The 19,262-nt window shown below is 40.9% G+C and overlaps 1 long non-coding RNA gene across 1 annotated transcript in view; it reads right to left on the bottom strand.

Annotated features, from left to right (window-relative positions):
• Positions 1-3,111, bottom strand: part of LOC149451236 (uncharacterized) — a 119,519-nt gene extending 116,408 nt beyond the window's left edge. The window contains exon 1 of the long non-coding RNA XR_016315120.1: positions 2,949-3,111. This is a non-coding gene — a long non-coding RNA (uncharacterized LOC149451236). The remainder of the gene's footprint in view (positions 1-2,948) is intronic.
• Between the last annotated feature and the right edge of the window lie 16,151 nt (positions 3,112-19,262).

Below are 19,262 nucleotides of genomic sequence, written 5' to 3'. Positions count from 1 at the left end.
GCCTCTCACCTGTTTACTCCCAATTGACCAGAGCAATGTATACAATTCTGCCTGTTCATGTAGCTATAACTTTTCATTAATTAAAAAGTTTTTAAAAAAATGTTTGCCTGTGTGTGTTTTTTTTTTTGTTTTGTTTGTGTTTGTTTTTGTTTTTTTTTGCGCTATAATCAAATTTTGTCATACATTTAGGCCAAAATGTATTCTACTACATGTCTTTGCTTTAAAAAAAAAAATATCCCAATATTTGTAAATTATTTGGTTTATGTGAAAGTTATAGCATTTACAAATGGCAATATATATATATATATATATACATATATATATATATACACACACACACACACACACTCGGTGGTGTCACTGACATCCCCAGTGACACCAATACAGTGATCAGTGCTTAATGGCAATGTACTAATGGCACTGGGGTTAACATCCGGGGTGATCAAAGGGTTAACTGTGCTGTTTTACTAAGTGCTGTGTCCGTGTACTTCACTGTAAGCACACTGCTTTGGATGGATGTGCTCTGTACAGCCATCCAAAGCAGTGTGCAGGAGCTGACAGAGAGGAAAACTGTTTTGTTTACAAATAGTTCTCCTCTCCATCGGAGATGCTCGGTAATCACCAAGAGCTGGTGAATAATCACGGGCTGGAACCCGGTGATTGACAACCATGGCAGCGCCCCCTACTTGGAAAGGCAAAATCGTGTGTGTGTGTGTGTGTGTGTGTGTGTATATATATATATATATATATATATATATAATGCATGTATGTACAGGTGAAACTCGAAAAATTAGAATATCGTGCAAAAGTGAATTTATTTCACTAATGCAACTTAAAAGGTCAAACTAATATATGAGATAGACTCATTACATGCAAAGCAAGATAGTTCAAGCCGTGATTTGTCATAATTGTGATGATTATGGCTTACAGCTCATGAAAACCCCAAATCCACAATCTCAGAAAATCAGAATATTGTGAAAAGGTGCAATATTCTAGGCTCAAAGTGTCCCACTCTAACCAGCTAATTAAGCCATAACACCTGCAAAGGGTTCCTGAGCCTTTAAATGGTCTCTCAGTCTGGTTCAGTAGGAATCACAATCATGGGTAAGACTGCTGACCTGACAGTTGTGCAGAAAACCATCATTGACACCCTCCATAAGGAGGAAAAGCCTCAAAAGGCAATTACAAAAGAAGTTGGATGTTCCCAAAGTGCTGTATCAAAGCACATTAATGGAAAGTTGTGTGGAAGAAAAAGGTGCACAAGCAGCAGGGATGACCGCAGCCTGGAAAGAATTGTCAGGAAAAGGCCATTCAAAAGTGTTGGGGACTTTCACAAGGAGTAGACTGAGGCTGGAGTCAGTGCATCAAGAGCCACCGCACACAGACGGATCCTGGACATGGGCATCAAATATCGTATTCCTCTTGTTAAGCCGCTCCTGAGCAACAAACAATGTCAGAAGCGTCTTACCTGGGCTAAAGTAAAACAGACCTGGTCTGTTGGTCAGTGGTCCAAAGTCCTCTTTTCTGATGAGAGCAACTTTTGCATCTCATTTGGAAACCAAGGACCCAGAGTATGGAGGAAGAATGGAGAGGCACACACTGCAAGATGCTTGAAGTCCAGTGTGAAGTTTCCGCAGTCTGTGTTGATTTGGGGAGCCATGTCATCTGTTGGTGTTGGTCCACTGTACTTCATTAAGTCCAGGGTCAACGCAGATGTCTACCAGGAGATTTTGGAGCACTTCATGCTTCCTTCCACAGATGAGCTTTATGGGGATGCTGACTTCATTTTCCAGCAGGACTTGGCACCTGCCCACACTGCCAAAAGCACCAAAACCTGGTTCAATGACCGTGGGATTACTGTGCTTGATTGGCCAGCAAACTCGTCTGACCTGAACCCCATAGAGAATCTATGGGACATTGCCAAGAGAAAGATGAGAGACATGAGACCGAACAATGCAGAAGAGCTGAAGGCTGCTATTGAAGCATCCTGGTCTTCCATAACACCTCAGCAGTGCCACAGGCTGATAGCTTCCATGCCACGCCGATCGAGGCAGTAATTGCTGCAAAAGAGGCCCAATCCAAGTACTGAGTACATATGCATGCTTATACTTTTCAGAGGTCCGATATTGTTCTATGTACAATCCTTGTTTTATTGATTGCATGTAATATTCTAATTTTCTGAGATTGTGGAGTTGGGGTTTTCATGAGCTGTAAACCATAATCATCACAATTATGACAAATCACGGCTTGAACTATCTTGCTTTGCATGTAATGAGTCTATCTCATATATTAGTTTCACCTTTTAAGTTGCATTACTGAAATAAATGAACTTTTGCACGATATTCTAATTTTTCGAGTTTCACCTGTATGTATGTATATATATACACGTGTATGTGTATGTATATATATATATATATATATATATATATATATAGTGACTTTGCGCGCCCGTGCTGCTCTGTGGCAGTATTTGTGCTATAGGGCAGTCGGGAAGCAGTTAACTGAGAGATTAAAAAAATAAATAAACTTTGATCTGCAGCTGTCAGTCAAAGCAACCAGACAAAGTTCATCCCTTTTTGCTGTGCAGATGAATGATACATCAAGTAACAATATGTTATACTGTAGCGTCAGAGCAAGTATTATTTATAAACATTGTCAGGCTGCACTCCCAAAGTCTGGAACTAGGTAAACCAAAAGTTCAATTGGGCTTTAGGATCCATGCCCACCAGCCTAATCAAAATGCTGCTTCTAGAGGAGGTAAGCATTTTGCTGGTAGAAGCAACTAATGTTATGCTATGTGTTCATGCACATTAGATAACTTTGAGGCATATTTTAAAGTGTTACTAAACCCAGGACCCTGCATTCACTATATATGGTCTCCCCCAGTACACAGAACATGGAAATTCAATTATTTTAGTAAATATACATTACTAAATACCTTTTCTTACCAGCAGTTAAAGCAGTCCTGTGACTTCTGTATCCCGACCAGCACTAGCTAAAGCTTGTAGGAGGAGTTTTCTTTCTGGTCTAGGAGGATGCAGAACCCTTGACCGTCTGTCTGGACAGTGTTGATTGGCCCTGCGTTGATCACATCCACTCTCCCAAAAAAAAAAAAAAACGCAATACATGCCAAACTGAGCATGTGCAAATGCCTACAGGTCCCTCTGTCTTATCAGGAGATATGGTGGTTGCTTGAAAAAGGGGAGGGACAGAGAAGACAGGATTAAACAACTTTTTTTTACACAATGCAGAGGATTAACCCCTTAGGTTCCACAGTGAATATAACAAGCATGCTTTACTGCATATACAGACTGATTTTACTGTTGTGGGTTTAGTAACACTTTAAGCTCAGCATTTAGAGACAGAAAAAAATCCCTTGTTTTGCGTTTTTGAGAGCAGTTTTCTGGCAGAAAACGAGTTAAAAAATAACAAAATTACCCAAAAATGTTCACTTTTGTTTAATTTTTTTTTTCAATTTTCTTAGGAGCTTGTAGATTGCAGGTGCTGTGACAGGCTCCTGCAGACTCAGTACAGATATCTGAAGAGCAGGAAGAATCAATGAACTATGGGGGCACTCCCCAACAGAGCCCTGCACAGCCACGCTGGTTTAAATTTGTGACATTGAGAGATAATCCTCTGCCTGCTGTCAAAATAGGGGGGAGTTGTGGGGCTGCTGTTTTAGTAACATATTACACACTAAATACAGGAGTAACATGTTACTAAAGATGAAATTAACCTTTTCCAGTTGCTCTGAAGTTGTTTTCCATGTTTTTAATTGATATGCTGGAAGGTTTAGTTCCAGGCAATTGAGTCTTCCTGTTGTTTTATCCTTTAAATGGCAGAGTTGGCAGACTTCCAGCCTAATTTATTGAGAAGAGACACAAGTTCAGTGGCAATGGTAAAGTAAAGAAGGTACATCCCAAAAGCCAGCCCTACCTGTAATTTGGTTTTGTAAAGCACGGCATGGTCACCTATAGACTGACATAATAACTGCATAGTTGCTGGCTCTATCTTGAACTCATAAGGAATCAATTGAATGTGCTTAACTAGACAATGATGGTAAATTGGGATTTTCACTGTGTTTATACCTAATTAACTGCTACAAACAGAATTATTTTTGATGTTCTGTAGAAGCAGTCAAAAACATTTCCACTGATGATACTGCCTCCCTGGGTAGTAGTGTCAAAGCTTCTGTTAAATGATACACACTTCAACCACTATGTAATTTTCTCTCGTTTTTTCTCAGCTTCTTTGACTCAAATGTAACATGAATAATTGAAACAAGATCTAAACGAAGTGGAGAAGCAGGAGGCTTTGAGGAATAATGTAGCACAGTAAGAGATTATCATAAAACGTCAATTACAGAGTAAGAACAGGGAAAAGATACTGGCATGAAGATAAAAATCACAGACCGCTACTGGATCTTCGCCAGTGTTTAGTAAACAATGCGCTACCTTCATCTTCTAAATTTATAGTGTACCTTTCACCCTAACACAATGAGGGCAGACATTTTGCAGGCTTTGCCAAACTTAACTGGCTAGATACTACAATCAATTATGATCTTGAAGCGGTCCTAATGGCCTCTTCTTCTTTTTTTTTTCTTCCCCCCTTTTAAACACGTACAATAGTTGGGCACAGAACATCCCCCATCATCCTCTTCTCTGGTCCCCCACCTGCGCTTCTGGCTCATCCCCATTGCAAAGTGCCCCTCAAGCAAGCTGCTTGCTTTGGGGGCACTTGTGCGTACTTGCTCCTGAGCCACCTCCTGTGTATCTATGGGACACACAGTGTAGCTCAGTCCTGCCCCCGCTCCCTCCTCACTGGATGTGATTGGCTCCCACTGCTGTGTCTCAGCCAATGAGGAGAGACAGTCCCAGGAGAGTTTCTGCTCTCATGCACATCATTGGATCAGGATTGGGCTTAGGTAAGTAGTGGGGGGAGCTGCATCCCGGAAGATTTTTTACCTTCATTCTCTGGGGTCAGCTGCACTTTAAACGGAACTAAACCCTCTTATTCTTTTCAGCCAACGAAGTTGCCATCTTAGCCTCTGTTTGATTTGCAGCTGCCATGGTGCTGCACATGTGATCAGTTATGACTCTTGCCATTTGATGGTTTGACAGTTTGGATGAGAGCACAAGCAAATGTGACAATTAGCATTCCTGGCATGCTGGGAATGTAACTGTTTTTGAAACCAGTAAATCAATGGGTTTAGTTCTGCTTAAGATGATCTGATGGTGACACGCCTCCTCCTGCCCTCTCCTCCATTCAGAAAATTGCTGCCACTGATTACGCTGTGACTGAACAGACTCTTTCCATTCACAGGTCACATTAAATGCAGTGTAATCAGAACTTTTCTCAGTGAAGGAGAGGGCAGGAGGAAGGGTGTCCCTGTCAACTCGTTTTTTTTACAGCTTAATGCAGAGACCCAAAGCTGTTAAAGTTGGCCATAGGCGGTTCGAATCTTGGCTGGTTGAGCAGGAACTGGACGAGATTTGAACTGTGTATGGCAGGCTGATTATACCCAAGTTGAGCGATTGATCAAACTGGGTACAACCAGCCTCCCAGATTTTACATGCGATTATCGCTAGTGACTGTTATAGCTGCTGGCGATAATTACTGTCTTCTATGGGTGAGAATGGCTCTCCCTGCCACCCCCCTCTTCCTGCCAAAAGAAGACAAAAGAAGGATCAGTGGGAGGGATTCCCCCATCAACACTGTCTGTGTTGCTGGGGGAATTGATCAAATATATTTCCTGCAGTCAAAGAAATTTGCACAGTCTATGGCCTGCCTAACCCATCAGTGCCAGATGTTCAGAGACAGGAAGAGGACAGGACAGCCCTGCACTGCAGCTAAAGTTTCTACAGAATCCTGCACATTGTGGAACAAACTTCATTTCAGGTAAGTAATGAAATTAAAGCTGTAGAGAAAAAAATGTTTAACTCCTTGGCACCGGCTGTACGCATATATGTGGCTGCTCGGCGGGTGGGCCTTAACCTTGAGTGGCTGCATATATGCAGCCCTGTGTAAACCTCTTCTTATCACATGACTCTGTGCCACTTCCCTGCAGATGAAGTCCAAACCGAGAACCAGTTGCCTGTATTCTTAGAAATTTATATTCACGGACATTTCAAAAAAACAGGAGAATGGCAACTAAGAACATTTAATAAGGAGGGAAACGAGGTGAATGCCAAGATAAAAATTGGAGCCACTTAGGCAGCTTCATGCAAAATTCAATCTCATGATCTCAATGACATGCTTCATTATATATTCTACCTTCTGCAGCCAGGCATCCTTTATGGGCCCAGTCCAACACACATCTGATGGCTGGTTGTAGGTAAAATGGCAGATGATGTTCTTTTGTCACCTCACATGCCTCAGCCTGCTGATTTGATAATGAACGAGCAGAACACTGATGAGGCCATTCCTATGCTTCCTCTCCTTAAAGTGCAACTCTAGGGAGTCAGCAAAAATATTATTCACCCCTCCCCCATGAAAAGGATAGTATGAGGGGGCCTCTAACAGAGTGAGATAATCATGCTCCATGGTCCCACAGGCGTCTCCTCATTTTCCTTCAAAACCCCTCCTCTTCATTAATTGTGCAGCCACCAGTGGTCCTACAATGCACAAGATAAGGTCTAGGGCATGGGTGTCAAACTGGCGGCCCTCCAGCTGTTGCCAAACTACAAGTCCCATGAGGTATTGCAAGATTGACAGTTACAAGCATGACTCCCAAAGACAGAGGGATGATGACTCCCAAAGGCAGAGGCATTTGCAACAGCTGGAGGGCTGCCAGTTTGACACCCCTGGTCTAGGGCATGCCCAAATTCCTTGCCTGCTAGAGGAGAAGACCAGAGTATTAGCTAACATGGGACTGAGGTGTAAATGTAAGTGTTACTAAACCCAGGACCCTGCATTCCCTATACCTGGTCTCCCACAGTACACACAACATGGAAATGCAATATTATTGCTAAATACCTTTTCTCAGCAGTTAAGGCAGTCTTGTAACTTCTATCAGAGTCTAGCAAAGCACTGGTTAAAGCTTGTAGGAGGCATTTTCATTCTTCCCTGATTGTCCTATGAGACTGCAGGACCCCCGATTGACTCTGTGCTGATCACATGCACTCTCCCGAGAAAAAAAAAACCCTCTAGCAATACACACCAAACTGATCATGTGCAGCTTGCCCCCCCAAGGATCTGTTCTGTCAGCAGATGGATTGGGGACTGTGGAAGAAGGGGAGGATCAGATAAGACAGGATCAAACATAATTTTTATACAATGCAGAGGATTAACTCTTTAGATTCCACAGTGAGTATAACAAGCATGCTTTACTGCATATACATATTGATTTTACTGTTGAGGGTTTAGTAACACTTTAACCTTTCAGTTTTCCTGACATACATATTTTATAGTAGGTAATATAAATAGCGCCACGGAAAGAAAAAAATATATAATATATAAACTATACAGATAGCTGCAAAACCTAACCTATAAAAATCACATAAAAAAGTCCAATAAACTGTGTAGCAAAAATTAGTAAGGTCAAATAAATAACTGCCAGCCCCGCTAACCCAATAAAGTGCTTTAAAATGTAATAAATGACAAACATAATTCATATAGCGCACGTCTTTATAAATCAATAATGTCATATAGTGACAGGGTAACAAATACCTGCCAGCCCAACTAATCCAATAAAGCACGAAAAAATAACACAAAATTAATGATATGAATAAGTTCTACACAAGTGGTAAAGTGTGCAAAATTGTGACAATAGATTAGTAATAAGTCCCACAATTCACAAGAAGGTCAACACAAGTGGGTTCCACTCAGATTGCAATACTGTGCACCTTTGCCACACATAATGAGCACTCACCTTGACCTTTGACCTATATAAATATAGGTCAAATATGCTCCTTCATATAATTCCAGGTTAAAAGGATCACCTGCCATTTGGAAGATACTGGTCCCCTTTAACCACTTGCCTACCGAGCACTTTTACCCCCTTCCTGTCCAGATCAATTTTCAGTTTTCAGCACTGTCGCACTTTGAATGACAATTGTGTGGTCATGCAACATTGTACCCATATGAAATTTTTATAATTATTTTTGAGACAGATAGAGCTTTCTTTTGGTGGTTTTTAGTCACCACTGTTAGTTTTTTTTTTATTTTTTGCTAAACAAACAAAAAAAGACAGAAAATGTTGGAAAAAAAAGTTTTTTTCTTAGTTTCTGTTATAAAACTTTGTAAATAAGTAATTTTTCTCCTTCAATGATGTTCCCTTATGAGGCTGTAGTCATGGGCACTGATAGGTGGCACTGATGGACACTGACAGGCAGAACTGATGAGGAGGCACTGATATGTGGCACTGATGGGCATTGACAGGCATCACTGATGGGCACTGAAAGGCAGCACTCACATATGGCACCTATAGGCGGCACTGATTGGAACTGTTAGGTGGGACTGATGGGTGGCATTGACTGACACTGATAGTTGGAACTGAAAGGCAGTTCTGATGGGCACTGATATGTGGCATTGATGTGCACTGATGGGCACGGGTATGTGGCATTAATGGGCCTTGATGGGCACTGACAGGTGGCACTGATCATCAGTGCCTTGATGATCAGTGTAGATGTCCCCTTTGAGAAATGCCACCTATCGACTTTGCTCTCCTCATGCACTGTCAGCGTGAGGAGAGGACTGACGATAACCAGTATTTCTTTGTTTACATGCGAGCAGCTGTGAGAGCCTGTGTCATTAGATCTTTACTCTGATCGGTGATCCACTGTGTCCCAGGGACACAGCGCACCACCAATCGCTGTGCGTCCCTGGGGGTGCTCATATGCAGTTAGGGCGGGAGGACATCATATGATGTCCTCCCAGAACTAGAGAACCACCGCCCGTCCATCATTTCCTTATATGGCGGGCAGGAGGCGGTTAAATCATCATCATCATCAATCAATGGTCCCGGATAGCGGTACAGTGGATATAAAAAGTCTACACACCCCTGTTAAAATGTCAGGTTTCTGTGATGTAAAAAAATGAGACAAAGATAAATAATTTCAGAACTTTTTCCACCTTTAATGTAACCTATAAACTGGACAACTCAGTTGAACAACAAACTGAAATATTTAGGTAGAGGGAAAAAAAACGAAAAAACTAAAATAATATGGGGACATAGTTACATACAGTTGTGCTCAAAAGTTTGCATAGCCTGGCAGAAATTGTGAAATTTTGGCATTGATATTGAAAATATGACTGATCATGCCAAAAATGCTCTTTTATTGAAGGATGATGATCATATGAAGCCATTTATTATCATATAGTTGTTTGGCTCCCTTTTAAATCATAATGATAACAGAAATCACCCAAGTGGCCCTGATCAAAAGTTTACATACCCTGGAATGTTTGGCCTTCGTACAGACACACAAGGTGACACACACGGGTTAAAATGCCAATTAGAGGTTAATGTCCCACATCTGTGGCTTTTTAAATTGCAATTAGTGTCAGTGTGTAAATAGTCAATGGGTTTGTTAGCTCTTACGTGGAAGCACTGACTAGGCTAGATACTGAGCTATGGGGATCAGAAAAAAACTGTCAAAAGCCCCGCGTAACAAGGTAATGGAACTTTGTAAAGATGGAAAAGAGCATAAAAAGATGTCCAAAGCCTTGAATATGCCAATTAGTACTGTTAAATCACCTATTAAGAAGTGGAAAGTTCAGAGATCTCTTGCTACCAAGCCAAGGTCAGGTAGACCAAGAAAGATTGCAGCCACAACTGCCAGAAGAATTGTTCAGGATACAAAGGGAAACCCATAGGTAACCACAAGAAAAATACATACTGCTCCTAAAAAATACAGTGTGGTTGTTTTGAAGGAGCACAATATGATGACACTTGAACAAAAATGAGCTGTTTGGCCGAGGTGCCAGAAAGAAGCTTTTACTGCACCAATGCCACAAAAAAGCCCGGTTACAATATGCCAGACAACACCTTGACATGCCTAACCAGGCCTTTTTGTGTCATTGATGCAGTAAAGGCTTCTTTCTGGCACCTCGACCATGAAGCTCATTTTTGTTCAAGTGTCACCATATTGTGCTCCTTCAAAACAACTACACTGTCTTTTTCCAGAGCAGCCTGCATTTTTCTTGTGGTTACCTATGGGTTTCCCTTTGTATTATGATTTTGACACCTTTTTAAATATAGGTACCACATTGACCTTACACCAATCCAGTGGTACTATGTGTAAGAGGTGTAGAAAATAGGCAGCCCCATAAAAGTAAAATCCAAAGCCTAATACCTAATATAACAGTAATCTATCTTTGTCAATAGAAGATATTAGTGATTGCATTTTTATTGTATCATCACAAGAGGGCAGAACTACTTCCTGTGATAATAGGAAGACACAGAAGTGGGAACTAAAAGTCTAATCATTTTTTTCTGTGTTTATTACAGGTAAGCAGGAGGCTGTTTAACATGATAAATAGGACAAAATGACTTAACATGTGCCCTGGTGATCAGTGAATGCCGCTGCTACTAGTATGCAATCAGACTGCTTGTAGCATGAATATGGATATATATTGCAGCTATGCGATTTGGTGCTAAGATACAGGGAATGTGATTTCTCTATTGTAATACGCTATTGTTATGCAGAATAGTTTACTAGCATATCTGCAGAGGTCTAGATATTCAATATTGTGATTAAAGATGTTTAATAATGCATATGAAAATACTTATTAATGTATGTGGAAATGTTTAGTAGTGTATAGAGGACAGTGATTACAGTGAACATATCCAGTCACATGTAATTAAGAGTTTTTTGTGTTTATTACAGCCATTCCTAATAAAGCATTTCTGGTTTCACCCGACCCATCCTTCGCACAGTGGAATTATTTACCGTATGTGCAACATATGCCAGTCATTAAAGAGTCCCTAAAAATTAGAAACAATGGCTTTGAAATAACAGAGCTCAATTTTTTAAGGTTGCATAACTGTGTACACTCTTAAACTAATGCTTTGTTGAAGCACCTTTTGATTTTATTACAGCACTCAGTCTTTTTGGGTATGAGTCTATCAGCATGGCACATCTTGACTTGGCAATATTTGCCCACTCTTCCATGCAAAAACACTCCAAATCTGTCAGATTGTGAGGGCATCTCCTGTGCACAGCACTCTTCAGATCACCCCACAGATTTTTGATCGGATTCAGGTCTGGGCTCCAAAAACTTTAATCTTCTTCTGGTGAAGCCATTCTTTTGTTCATTTGGATGTATGCTTTGGGTCGTTGTCATGCTGAAAGATGAAGTTCATCTTCATGTTCAGCTTTCTAACAAAAGCCTGAAGGTTTTGTGCCAATATTGACTGGTATTTGGAACTGTTCATAATGCCCTCTACCTTGACTAAAGCCCCAGTTCCAGCTGAAGAAAAACAGCCCCAAAGCATGATGCTGCCACCACCATGCTTCACTGGGGGTATGGTGTTCTTTTGGTGATGTGCAGTGTTGTTTTTGTGCCAAATATATCTTTTGGAATTATGGCCAAAAAGTTCAACCTTGGTTTCATTAGACCATAACACATTTTCCCACATGCTTTTGGGAGACTTCAAAATTTAGCCAGACTTGGATGTTTTTCTTCGTAAGAAAATGCTTCCATCTTGCCACTCTATCCCATTGCCCAGACATTTGTAGAATACGGGAGATTGTTGTCATATGTACCACACAGCCAGTACTTGTCAGATATTCCTGCAGATCCTAATGTTGCTGTAGGCCTCTTTGCAGCCTCCCAGACCAGTTTTCTTCTCGTCTTTTCATCAATTTTGGAGAGACGTCCAGTTCTTGGTAATGTCACTGTTGCACCATATTTTCTACACTTGATGATAACTGTGGTATATCTAATGCCTTGGAGATTCCTTTGTACCCTTCTCCTGACTGATACCTTTTAACATTGAGATCCCTTTGATGCTTTGGAAGCTCTCTGCGGACCATGGCTTTTGCTGTTGGATACGACTAAGAGAATGTCAGGAAAGACCTACTAGAACAGCTGAACTTTGGGGTTAATCACAGACAATTTAAATGATAGCAGATGTATACTGACTCTTATTTAACATGATTTTGAATGTGATTGCTTACTTCTGAACACAGATACATCCCCAGTTATAAGAGGGTGTGCACATTTATGCAACCACATTATTTTCGTTTTTTATGTTTACTCCTCACCCCCCCCCCCAAAAAAAAAAAAAGATTTCAGTTTGTTTTTCAATTGAGTTGTACAGTTTATAGGTCACATTAAAGGTAGAAAAAGTTCTGAAATGATTTATTTTTGTCTATTTTTTTACATCACAGAAACCTGACATTTTAACGGGTATGTAGACCTTTTATATCCACTGTATCTGTATATGCTCAAAGGAAGAGAGGCGCTTCTCATAGTACAATTTGTTTATTTACGTATAAAAGTGAATAAATAGATACACTTACAATAAAAAAAGGAGTCAAAGAGAATATCAACAGCTAGGCTATCCTTGAGGAAGTGATGTGGTTTGTGATGCAACGCATCGGAATGAAGGTCGGTGATGTCCTTTCTGTTCCGGAGCAAGGACTGATCGTGGTAGTTCCTTATTTATTTACATACTGTTGAGACTCTATTTGACGCCTTTTTTATTGTATGAGCAATAGTACCTTTATTATGTTGACTATTAAGCAGTCAAAGTTACAAATGTGCATACTTTATGACATAGCCATTACATAGAATTCAGTACAGCAAACAGGGTACAAAAAGAGCCTAGAGAGAATATCAACCTATAATGACATCCAGCAGCTGATCATCCAGAGCGTAGTAATAGAAAGGGGAACAGATGGAGAGGGGCTGGGAAAGGAAAGGGAAGGAGAGGGGCGAGAAATGGCGGGCAAAGAGGGTGACTAGATAAGGGAGGGGAAAAAAAGGGAAGGGGGGGTGAAAGGAACAGGAAGGGGGGGCATAGTGGTAATTACAAAACACAGGGTAAGTATAAATTTATAAAGGGGACAAATCTGTCATACAGTTATGCTATGTGCATCTATCTAGCTGCTCCAAATTTTATCAAGTTTCGCAGGGCAGTTCCTACTCACATACGTAAGTTTGTAAAGAGGAAGAGACCCATTAATAGCAGCCTTCCTTCCAGATACCATGGGAGGAGCCCGTGATTTCCATCCAAGTAAATTTTGTTGTCTAGCATAATATGAGGAGAAGAAAACAAATATCTTAGTATGTTTAGTGGTCTCCACCAGGTCAGTAAGACCCAATAGCAAGAGTAAGGGATCCAGTGGTACAGACAAATTACTGACCATGTTAATAGTGGTTAACACCCCTGTCCGAAAAGAATGAAACTTTGAGCATGACCAGAACAAATGAGCATATGCACCAGTAGCAAGATCACATCGGGGCAGGGGCGGACTGACCATTTGGAAACTCGGGCACTGCCTGAGGGCCCAGGGTCAGTAGGGGGCCCCATGAAATGCCCCTGGTACCTTTTTCATAGGCTTTTTTGAGTTTGGGCAAGGACACAGGGGCCCCATGAGTTGTCAGTCCACCCCTGCATCGGGGTCTTGATAAATACGTACCTCATACATTGCTGGTAACATAGAGTTAAAATTGGAGAGTGTAAAATCTAGCGCAGCTCTGCACAGAAACCAATCAGCTTCCAGGTTTTATTGCCAAAGCTTAAATGAACAAGCCGAAGTTAGAAGCTCATTGGCTACCATGCACAGTTGCCCCAGATTCTGAGTGAACCACTTTTAGTAAATCCCCCCATAGTGTGTAGTGTCATCTTTTTTCCCAAAAAGTGCTGCCCTTTCAAGCTGGATCAACTACCCCACACCCTGACAATCATATCTGCCCTACCCCCACTGCAGCCCTGTGATAACCCTCTTCCTCTGTTTATACCACTCCTACCCACCTGCAGCCAAGCAACCATCTTACTAGCAAAGACAGATCCTGCCGCCTTGTTGCTTCTCTCATGGGATACTGACACTATGGGGGTTATTTACTAGACCTGGAGAACGTAAAATCTGATGCAGCTCTACATAGAAACCAATCAGCTTCCAGGTTTTATTGCCAAAGCTTAAATGAACAAGCCGAAGTTAGAAGCTGATTGGCTACCATGCACAGTTGCCCCAGATTCTGAGTGAACCACTTTCAGTAAATCCCCCCATAGTGTGTAGTGTCATCTTTTTTCCCAAAAAGTGCTGCCCTTTCAAGCTGGATCAACTACCCCCACACCCCGACAATCACATCTGCCCTACCCCCACTGCAGCCCTGTGATAACCCCCTTCCTCTGTCTATACCACTCCTACCCACCTGCAGCCAAGCAACCATCTTACTAGCAAAGACAGATCCTGCCGCCTTGCTGCTTCTCTCATGGGATACTGACACTATGGGGGTTATTTACTAGACCTGGAGAACGTAAAATCTGATGCAGCTCTACATAGAAACCAATCAGCTTCCAGGTTTTATTGCCAAAGCTTAATTGAACAAGCTGAAGTTAGAAGCTGATTGGAAACCATGCACATATGTACCAGTTTTATTTAATCTACTCCTATGTCTGATGTCACATCTTTGAATTTGCCTGTTCTTCACTGTTACCTTCTACCTTCCTCCTCCAGCTTTGATAAACTGGTCTTCAAGTAGGGCAGGACAGACTGGAAGGGAGGAGCTGAACATCAAGCAGTTCTGCTATTGGCTGCAATCCTGATGCTTTGGAGCAGCGAGGTGGGCAGCTGCTATTAGCATGTGCCACTATTTATTATAATGGACAGGTGGCAATTCTATGCCTGAGTTGGAGCAAACTTCTGGAGACTAGGTAATCTGGTTATGCTGAGCAGGGAGTGTGTTCTGTTTCAAGCACAGCTTTATGCATTGACATACCTCCTTTAGACCTCAGTCAATCCAGCTAGTATGATCACCTGCTGAATAAGCGGCCTCCACAGACAGCTTGACTCTCCAGACACAGCAGTTTAATCTTGTGAAATGCAGGTCATATCAAAGTTTAAATGGAAAATGATCTCCTCCACCTTGCGCTCACTATGAAGTCTGGAAAATGAGGGAACAACAAGAAGGGAGGGATCTAGCTAAGGACAAAACCAACTAACCTAAACATGTCAGTAAACTGGACTGTACCACTTCAGAATATGAGAAACATTACCAGTAGATGTTAGCACAAAGATATTTAAACATTACATAACTAATCCAGTGTACGGTGATGGATACACAATAAGTGCTTTCAGTGTGTCATCTGACTGACTCATTGACCTGCATTGTGGGATAGAGCCAAAAATCACAAACACCATGTTGCACTTCAAAGTAGGAAGCAGAGCCTGCACATGTACTTAGCAATTATAGCTGTCCTCTTCTACATACCTAATAATACATTTTTCATCCCTTCAAGCACATGTATGTAAATAAAACATTTGTAGATACCTAATAATACATTTTACATATCTACATGTATGTAAATAAAACATTTGTACATACCTAATAATACATTTTACATACATACTGTACATGTATGTAAATAAAACATTTGTAGATACCTAATAATACATTTTACATATCTACATGTATGTAAATAAAACATTTGTGCATACCTAATAATACATTTTACATACCTACATGTATGTAAATAAAACATTTGTACATACCTAATAATACATTTTACATACCTACTGTACATGTATATAAATAAAACATTTGTACATACCTAATAATACATTTTACATACCTACATGTATGTAAATAAAACATTTGTACATACCTAATAATACATTTTACATATCTACATGTATGTAAATAAAACATTTGTGCATACCTAATAATACATTTTACATACCTACATGCATGTAAATAAAACATTTGTACATACCTAATAATACATTTTACATGCCTACATGTATGTAAATAAAACATTTGTACATACCTAATAATACATTTTAAATAGAAACAGCCTTTTCAAAACATTTAACACACTGATAGACGTATGCCTTTTACGTGATTATCTAAAAGTACATTGGCAAAAGATCCCCCAGCATTTATGTCCACACAGGTAGCACAGATTATATTACAGTAATATTAAAGGCTAGTATTTTATGTTTTAAAAATAATAAACATGTCATACTTACCTGCTCTGTGCAATGGTTTTGCACAGAGCAGCCCCGATCCTTCTTTTCACGAGTCACCCCGCTGGCACTCCTGTCCCCTCCCTCCTGCTGAGTGCACCCAGAGCAGCTGGCTCACTCCTGAATAGCTGCTCTGCGTGTCCATTCACACACAGAGCTGCGGCTTGGCCCCACCCCCTCACTCTCCTTTTTGGCTCACTGTCTTTGATTGACAGCAACGGGAGCCATTGGCTCAGCCAATGGGGAGGGAGAGTCTCCAGAGAGTCGATGCTCTCGTACACACAGCTGGGTTGCGATGGGGCTCAGGTAAGTATTGGGGGGACTAGGAGGACTGCTGCACAAAGAAGGTTTTTTTACCTTCATACATAGAATGCATGAAGGTAAACAACCTGGAGCCTTTACAACCACTTTAACCCAATCACCTCGAAAAGGCAAATGTTACTGTCCAAGATGGGTTGGTGTGAAAGTTATGGAACCCCCTTGTTCTAGTTACATAATTCCATCGGTCAGAAATCTGAGGTATTTTCCTGACACCTACCAGAACCGAAGAAGTGGTTTGAATAAGCTATGAAATGTCTTCAAGATTACAGAACAAGTCCCGTGGAATGTGAATAGTTACTACTTGTTATACCATGACCAGGATAAATGACAATGTTCACAGACAAGATGTCACTACATTTTACTAACACAAGTGTTCATTTTGAATGGTCCTTCTCAGGGGCAACTCATGGGGCCCCCGAGCAATATGGGATCATGGGGCCCCTGTGTCCTTGCCCAAGCTCAAAAAAGCCTATCAAAAAGGTACCAGGGGCATCTCATGGGGCCACCTACTGATCCCGGGCCCTCAGGCAGTGTCCGAGTTTCCAAATGGTCAGTCCGCCCCTGGTCCTTCTAGATGAGATCAATGGCCCAGGTTGGCGATAGTGATGGAACAGTTGTGTGTTTTGTTTGATTGTTGACGTGAGACTTGTCTAAACGATCACTTTCCTGTCCACCCACAGACTCAATGTTATCACCCACCCACAGGTTGCGTGTAAAACATCTGCATCCTTATCACTTAGCATTTCAAGGTTCAAAGACTTTCTCACTTAAACAAGACCTAAGCATTCTGCTTCTCAGCTAAAAGGAGAAGACTCAGATGAAAGACAGCTTGCATGAATACTTTATAAGCCGAGTTATGTCAGAGTGAAAAATATGATATTCATCAGTGGAGTTTAGACATATAGTGGGATTGACTCTAGGCCTCTTCTGCCAGGACCTGCCATTCAGTATGCTGCGTAAATGAATTACCAAATGATGCCTTGTACTAGATATTTGTCTATTATATTTTTTGCAGCAAATTAATTTAGCCATTTGATTTCACCAGCCGTGCATGAAGTAAAACTGTCAAATGATACGGCCAATTTAAGCAGAAATATGCTTCAATATGGCAGATTACTGTGCCAGATAATCACAATGATCACAGACTACCGCTTCATCAGTAATCAGGGCGTAGGGTGGTGTAGCTTTTGAAGATCAATTATTGTGAATCAATAATAAAAGAGTGGGATATATAGTAAATGTTATTCACCGTACTTACAATGTAAAAAATTTTTTTGCGCTTGCAAATGTTACATATTTATGCATTAAAGCCTATGTTTAGTCAAACTTGGTTTTCTTTAAAATCAGCACAAGAGACAGTACTTACTATCAATCTGAAGTGTCCCTTGTGCTGATGGCTGCTGTTTTAGTTGACATCCGAAATCCTAGGTAATCCTAGGTGCTGCGGAATTAATAGAGCCAAGGACCTGTCACAGGCGCACAACAATAATGCCAATTATACCCATTATTTCCACCCCTTCATCCATTCATAGAAGCTGTACTATTGATTCTATGAATGAAAGGCAATCTATAAATGGAGGATGGGTGATTCAATAAAAAGTCTGCCTCCTCCATTCTTCAATCGCTTTCATTGATGAAAGCTATAGTATGGCTTCTATGAATGCAGGAGGGGGAAGAAACGATGGGCATATTTGGGACTCTTAACCACTTGCCCTCCAGAGGATTTACCCCCCTTCCTGACCAGACCATTTTTTGCAAAACAGCGCTGTGTTACTTTAACTGACAATTGCGCGGTCATGCAACACTGCACTCAAATGAAATTTATGTCCTTTTTTCCCACAAATAGAGCTTTCTTTCGGTGGTATTTGATCACCTCTGCATTTTTAACTTTTTGCACTATGAAAAAAAATTTTGAGAAAAAAAAAAAAACAATATTTTTGACATTTTGCTATTAAACATGTCTAGTAAAAATGTATTCTACTACATGTCTTTGCTAAAAAAAATCCCAATATGTGTAAATTATTGGTTTACGTGAATGTTATAGCGCCTACAAATAGCAGTATATATTCTAGAATTTTTTTTTGCACACTAGTAATCGCAGCGATCAGCTACTTATAGTGAGACTGCGGGACTGCGGTATTCTGACACTGGGAGGGAACTGACTGTCACTGACATCCCCAGAGAAACCAATACAGTGATCAGTGCTAATAAACAGCACTGTACTAATGACCCTAGGCAAGAAGGGGTTAACATCTGGGGCAATCAAAGGGTTAACTGTGTGCTGTTTTATTGTGTATTTTACTGTGTAAGTATGCTGCTTTGTATGGCTCTGCTATGCAGAGCCATGCAAAGCAGTGTGCAGGAGCTGACAGGGGAGAGATCTGTATTGTTTAAATACAGGTCTCTCCCCCGTCGATGATACATGGCGATCGCCATGTGCCAGCGACGAATCGCCGGCCGGGACCCGATGATCGACAGATGAGACCGCCAACGGCGGCATGGGTACATATATATATATATATATACACAGAGAAGGAAATAAGTATTTGATCCCATGCTGATTTTGAATGTTTGTCCACTCACAAAGAAAGTCTAAAAATCGAATGGTAGGTGTATTGTAACACTGAGATACAGAATAGCAACAAAAAATTTAGAAGAAATGCATGTTTAACAAATGATGCACTGATTTGCATGTTCATGAGGGAAATAAGTATTTGATCCCCTATCATTCAGCAGGATTTCTGGCTACCAGGTGTCTTTCATACAGGTAACAAGCTGATATTAGAAGCAGTCTCTTAAAGGGAG

This window comes from Staurois parvus, unplaced genomic scaffold, assembly GCF_062004578.1.
Source record: "Staurois parvus isolate SC_StPar_1 unplaced genomic scaffold, SC_StPar_1.0 ptg000544l, whole genome shotgun sequence".
Taxonomy (NCBI): domain Eukaryota; kingdom Metazoa; phylum Chordata; class Amphibia; order Anura; family Ranidae; genus Staurois; species Staurois parvus.
This window is presented reverse-complemented; position numbering and strand designations above follow the sequence as displayed.